Raw genomic sequence first — 6,953 nt, 5'->3', positions numbered from 1 at the left:
CGCATGGTGCTGCCATTCCTTCCCTGGGTGTTTGGTGTGTCCTTAGTCCCTTCCCCTGTTTCCCTGCACACCCCCACAACTCCCAGTGGTTTCAGTTATTCCTACTCAGCTTCCCAAGCAGGGCCACCAGCAGCAGCCATGTCTTCTTCCAGAGTGATGTCTGGAGATGTGAGTGCTCATTGGTGACTTGGTTCAACCTGTCACAGGCACAGCCTACTCCCAGGGCATAGCTGGGCTATTGATGCCCACATCCATACACGGATGGCAGGCACAGCCTACTCCCAGGGCATAGCTGGGCTATTGATGCCCACATCCTTTCTGAGCCTTTGTTTTCCAGTCTGGAAATGGGGGTGAAGGCTACACCACCCAGTACTCCATGACCACTCAGTGCCTGGTCAGCTGGGAAGGGGCTAGCAGCTGGCTTTCTCTGCGTGCCCATCTCCTCTGATCAAGGACCATCTCCTGGCTCAGGACTTTCTGGGCCCATTCTGTGCCTAAGCTTTCCATTGTCTTATTCTCTGAACACCCTGGGTGGCAGTGGGCCTGTGCATGTCTCCAGGGGTGTAAGGGGATCTCATAGCATTCTGTCCCCAGGCCACCTGAGGCTTGGCAGCAGTTAGAAGTGACGTTCCTGTGTATCCCCCTCAGGCCTGTACCAAAGCCCCGCAGAGGTGGGGCCAATGAACAACCCACAGTGGGCACGGCCCAGCTGTGCTTGGGGGTAGGGTGGCATTTTCTGCGGCTCCAGAACTACTCTGCTGAGGGCTGGTGGAGAAAGTATAACGGCAGCTCCTCTCGTTGCGTGTGTTGTGTGCATGTGCCTTTAGCTTTCTGGCAGAGGACCTGACACCGGAGCTGGATCGGGTGGAGGCAGACATGCAGGGCCCTCCTTTGCTGGTGAACCTTTGAAATCCTGGATCACACTCGCGAGTTGGAACCACATGAAACGACAGCAGCCCTGACAGCCGGGCCGACTCGGGCTCCTCATGGGTTCTCCCTCTTGGACTGGTTCCCAGCTGGTAGAGCAGCTGGCAGCAGCAAGGCTGCTCTCCGATCCCAGATGCCCCACCGGTGGGCCCTTAACCCATCCCGGGCTCTCCTCGCTAAGCATCAACGTGGGTCCTCTGAGCACTGACTCCCCAGGTGTGGCCCGTGAGCACATGCGTGAGAAAGCACTGCTATGTGAACCCGTGCTGTGGGGATTTTGGTCGACTGTCCCAGGATGAGAACCTGTTTTGGGCAGCTTGCTTTGTCTCTTGTGTTCCCATCCTCCTCATATACCTGGGCTACTCCATGGACCCCGCTACATGAACCAATTCCACTGTGGAGGTGGAATCCGGAGGAGTCCTCGTCACCCTCAGCCTGGGACCCCGGAGCCTGGCCCACAACCGTTAAAAGGCAGAGATGTGACTGAACAGGGCCAACAGGTGCTCTGTTAAATACCCCCTCCTTTTACTCCTCCTCCATGACATATACGGAGTCCACTGTGGGAGCCTGTAGCTCTTTCCTCCCCCAGGGGCTGCTAATCCAGCCCCAGTTCTGTATGTATCTCAACTATCCTAACCTCAAGGCTGTCCTGCCCCACGCCGTGGTGTCTGTTGACTTGGGGGCTTGCGTGTGCTGCTGGCTTCTGTGTACGGGCCAGGTGCAGCCTAGTCATGTGCTCACTCAGGGTCATCTGATTTGTTGCTCCAGGAGAGCCGGAGCTGGGCTTTGCATGAGACTCAAGTGCTTTGGGAACAGTGAGGCCTAGACAGGTCCAGGAGCTCCTGTGATGTGGCTCCCTCCCCTTGCTTTTCCAGGCCAGCTGGGTGTCCACACTTGCAAGTGGTCGGTCACAATCTACACAGTTCTTCACACAATTGCATGTCCACATGCCAGCCCAAACACACATGCATGCTCATGGACCTTCATATGCTCACACCTCCCCCTGACCGTATGGTTGCACATGTATTCCGTATGTTCACATTCACGGTCCATAATATCATATAGGGGTAGTTGTCCTTTTCTTTTAGAGATTCTGGCATCTTACCCCGGCTTCTGGTTTCTGTCTCTTCGCACAGAGCTGCGTAGCTCTGTTTGCTTTTAGGATTTTCTCTGCTTGGTTCTCTGCAGTTTGACTGTGACACACACACGTGGTGTCCTTGTATTTATCGGGGGCCTGCTGAGGTTTGGGTGTGATGTCTTAACTTCTGTCTGTTCTTCTCATTGCCTGTCTGTCAAGGATACCAGCTGCGTGTAAGTTAGAGCAGATAACTGTCCCCAGGCATAATTATTTCCCCCCCCCCAGATATATTAGTTTCTTTTCTTTTTCTTTCTTTTTTTGTTTTTTTGATTTTTTTTTTTCGAGGCAGGGTTTCTCTGTGTTGCCCTGGTTGTCCTGGAGCTCACTCTGTAGACCATGTTGGCCTCGAACTCACAGAGATCTGCCTACCTCTGCCTCCCTAGTGCTGGGATTAAAGACATGCGCCACCACCACCCAGCAGATGTGTTAGTTTCTATCGATCAGTTTACAAGGAGAGAGCTGCTAATGAACCACGGACTGCAGGTGGCATCAGGATGTGGCTGGATTCCCGTGGTTGTGACCTGACGCGTCGTCTATTTTCTTTTCTTTATTTTTACAATGGTGGGGGTTGAACCTGGGGCCTTGTGCACACTGAATAAACAATGTCACCGAGCTACATCCCGAGCTCAAAGCTGCCCCTAGTTCCCATGTTTCTTTTTAATCTTGTATTTCCCTTTCTTCACTTATATGCAATTTCTGCATCAGGGTCTTTGACAAATCTAGCATCAGGGTCGTTTTGGGATTGACTTTTTTTTTTTAAAATCTCTGCTGGTTTCCCCATCCTTTATTTGTGTGTTAAACTTGTGACTGGAATGTCTAGTTTTCATTCAGCTGACTGCCAAGAGTTGAGCCAGGTTGGGTTGTGGTGGTACACACCTTTAATCCAGGAGGCACTCGGGAGGCAGAGACAAGTGGGTCTCTTGTGAGTTCTAGGCCAGCCTGGTGTACAGAGAGAGTTAGTTCCAGGACAGGCTCCAAAGCTACAGAGAAACCCTGTCTCGAAAAACCAAAACCAACCAGACAAACAACAAGAAGAAATCAACCAATCAAAAAACCTTGAGTCAGTCATCCTGAATCAGAACCTCTTGTTTTGGGCTCTCGAGTTAGAGCTGAGAAATATCAGTGCTTCTCAGACCCCAGTAGCTGGAGTTTCCATCATGATTGCTCCTGCCTGGACCTAACTGGGGTTTGGTCACATGGACCCAGCCAGACCCCTCCTAAGGGGCCACCATCCCCTCTTCCCTCTGTGTCCTCAGCTGGTGCCTGTAGGAGTTTCCATCCTTGCTCAGCAGGAACCCCTATGTCTGTTTGCTCCCCTTGTGTCCAGAGCAGCATCTCCCCATCATTTCCCACACATTCAGGTGGGGTGAGTGCAGACAGCCCTAACCTGGGACAGGAGGCCCCGTCTCCGAGCTTCTGAGGCTGCCCTGTGCATAGCTTCAGCTGTCTGGCTCTGGTTGCCATCTCTAGGCATAGGGCCCTGCTCTCCTCCCCTGCCCGAAGGCCAGCTGTGGGAATCTCCTTGTGCAAGGAGCTTTAGTTCCTGGGACAAACTTTTTTTTTTTGTTTTGTTTTTGTTTTTGTTTTTCGAGACAGGGTTTCTCTGTGGCTTTGGAGCCTGTCCTGGAACTAGCTCTGTAGACCAGGCTGGTCTCGAACTCACAAAGATTCGCCTGCCTCTGCCTCTGCTGGGATTAAAGGCGTGCACCACCACCGCCCGGCAGGGACAAACTCTTGTCTCATTCTTCCAGCTGTGCTGTCTGCATCAGTCCTTAGCTTCCTGCGGACGCAAGCCTATGTTGCATCCAGATGTGGACTTCCGGGACTGGTATAATACAGGAGTAACTGCCGTTTGTCTTTTGCATGGATCCCCTTGTGAAACCAACATGATAGTTATGTTTTATAGTGTGAGGAAACACAGAGCCAAGGTCAGACCTTGGCCTTTGAAGGCCTATGAAGGAGGCCTTGCTTGGGGCATTGAGCTGATGATGACACTCAGCCTGTCAGGTGGGACGCATTTCTCCATCCTGGGTCCTTGTGACAGCAAGATGGAGCTGTAGGAAGGGGCTGTGAACATGAGCCCTGTTCCGTTTGACTTCAGATCTTCTCCTTTGCAGACAGCTGTGGCACCTGTTCCAGCTGTGCTCAGTTCTAGGTCTCACTGGGACTTGCAGCCTCGTTTGCATAAGTAGATTTAGCACCGGTCTTTAACGGATCAGGGGAACAGGAGCCTCCATGCCTGAACTGAAGCTGAGGGTGGCTACTGCGTATGCACTGTCCCTGGGGACAAGGCCACCTGGGAGCCCCAGTTCTTTAGAGCATGCTTTTCAGTGATTACTGACTATTGGGATACACAAGGGGAGCCCTAGGGCAGTAGTAGGGCAGTAGGGCTGACGTGGCATCAGGAACATTCAGAAGGAAGGGGTGTCTGCCTTACTGCCTTAGCCAGGTGCCCTGCCTATTGGAGGACCTGCCATCAATACGATGACAAAATGAACAGGGTGTCCTGGAGAGGGTAGCAGGCTAGGGAATGCAGAAAATGCTGCATCTTTTTTTTTTTTTTCCTGGTTTTTAAAGACAGGGTTTCTCTGTAGCTTTGGAGCCTATCCTGGAACTAGCTCTTTCTTGTAGACCAGGCTGGGCTCGAACTCACAGAGATCCGTCTGTCTTTGCCTTCCGAGTACTGAGATTAGGCATGCGCCACCACCAACCGCTAGGCGTCAGAAAACTCTGCATCTTAGCAGAGGAGCAGGTGGGTTTCTATGGTAGGGAGCAGAGACTTCTGGAAGTAGGAAAGGATCCCAAGAGTAGGCCTGGGGAGGGCCCTGCCAGCCAGAGTTCCAATTTTATCTTCTGGAAAGTTCATTGTACTGTTCTGGGGGAAACAACAGGATATATGGGGAAATCAAGAAGGAGCTACCTTGGGCCAGCCTGGGTGGCCAACAAAGGGCAGCAGTCCATACAATGAGGTGTTCCTCAGCTTGCAGACCATGGAGTTATGACAGCTGAGCCCTCCTGATGTGTAAGCTCACAGCCTCCAGCCCCTGAACCGCCCTCCCCAAGCCTCTCCCAGCAGGGTTGGCAGCTGGTCTATCAGATAGTGTTTTTGCTTACCCAGCAGCTCCATGTTCGTGGGCTAGCTTCAAGTATTTTCATGTACCCTCGAGACAATGATTAAAAAGTAATTAACCTAAATTTAGCCTGATTGTCATAAATAAATTAGCCGCATGAATCACCTGTGATCTACCAGCCTACACATGTTTGACTACCAGGTGAACGTCCCCCAGGGGAGCTATGGGGTCCCTGCACTGTACATCAGGGGACAGGGTCATCCTCAGGGACTTGCGTGGTCTGCTTCAGTGCCCATGATATGGGAGGTTACCCTGTCAGCCAACGGCAGCCAGCTGTCCTTGGGGGCTGAAGCTGTTGTCAGCACACTTGAAGCTGCAAACTAGAGAGCAGAGCCCTACAGATTTGTCTCTGTGACCAGCCGCCTATTCTGTCAACCCTGAGGGCTGGAGCCGTTGCACCTATGGGCTATCCAAGGCCCTGGTGTTTCTGTCAGCTACCTGCAGGTGGTGTTTGGAGGGCCTGGCAGGGACGGGTTGCTGCTGCTTTGTGGGATGTTTGTTTCTGATTGTGTCCAGTCCCCCACCAGCCCTGCCCCCATGTAGAGGTCCGTGATCTCACTATAGACTAGTTCTCCCCCGTGATTTTGTTGCCTCTTCCTTGGACGCCTGCCCCTGCTGCCTCTTAGGTGTGAAGCACCCTTGGGAATCTGCTTGGTCATCTCTCCCTTGGGCTTCATCTTCCTCATGGCTTTCTCCAGGGCACCTGCATCCTCAGGCTCTCTGCACCCCCATCCTGTTCAAGACCAGTGGGCTCAGCTGTTGCTGTGGATAGACTCTAATTCCTTATGTTGGTAGTCTGGACACCATCAGATCGGGGCTCCCCAAGCTGCTTATGGGTCAGCTCCTGAGCACATGTCCCCATGTTCCACCGAGTCTCACTGCCCCCTCCCCATCCCTGTTGGCTTTCACCTGGAACATATCCATGGCCACTATGGAAAAAAATAAAATTATTCAAACCTTAGTGCAAGCATCAGGTTGTGATCATTTTGGAAAGATTAGAGGCTGGATAGATCTCACCATGAGTTTTCTTCATAAGCATGAGGACCTGAGTTCAAATCCTCAGTACCCATGTGAAAAGCGGGCTGTGTCTCTGCATGCCTGTAACAGCAGCACTGTGTGGGGAAGGGGATTGCTGGGGTTTGCTGGCCATCAGCCAGCCTTGCTCTGAGTTCAGTGAGAGTCTCTGACTCGAGGGAGTGCAATGAAGCGTGATAGAGCAGGACCCCTGACGGCCTCCGCTAGCTTCTGTGTAAGGGTGGATGGGCCTACACACATGTGGCACCACACACAATGTGGTGGTTTGAAAGAAAATGGTCCCCATAGGGTGTGACACTGTTAGGAGGTGTGGCCTTGTTGGAGTAGGTGTGTCACTGTGCTGAGGGGGGCGGGGGGCTTTGCAGTCTCCTGTGCTCAAGCTATGCCTGGTGCCACAATTGCTTCTGCTGCCTATGGATCAAGATGTAGAACCCCCAGCTCCTCCAGCACCATGTCTGTCTGCACACCGCCATGTCCGGCTCTCCTGTGTGTTTCTGTTGATTTGCCCAACTTATCTTCGCTGGTGTTGAACCTGTGTATGGATACTTCTGAACAGTTTGAGGAGAGACCCAGGACACGGGTCCTCTAGTATGCTCCCTGCTTCTCTGTCCCCCTCCCTCCAGGACTCTCTTACTGTGTCCTCTGGGTTTATCCCTCTTTCTGTATTTCCCGTTCCTTTGTCACCCTTGAGCCTTCCTGGACATAGCTGTTCAGGTCTCATC

The sequence above is a fragment of the Microtus oregoni genome, unplaced genomic scaffold, assembly GCF_018167655.1.
Source record: "Microtus oregoni isolate MIOR12 unplaced genomic scaffold, Mior012 000046F_ref0000063, whole genome shotgun sequence".
In the NCBI taxonomy this organism is placed as follows: Eukaryota; Metazoa; Chordata; class Mammalia; order Rodentia; family Cricetidae; genus Microtus; species Microtus oregoni.
This window is presented reverse-complemented; position numbering follows the sequence as displayed.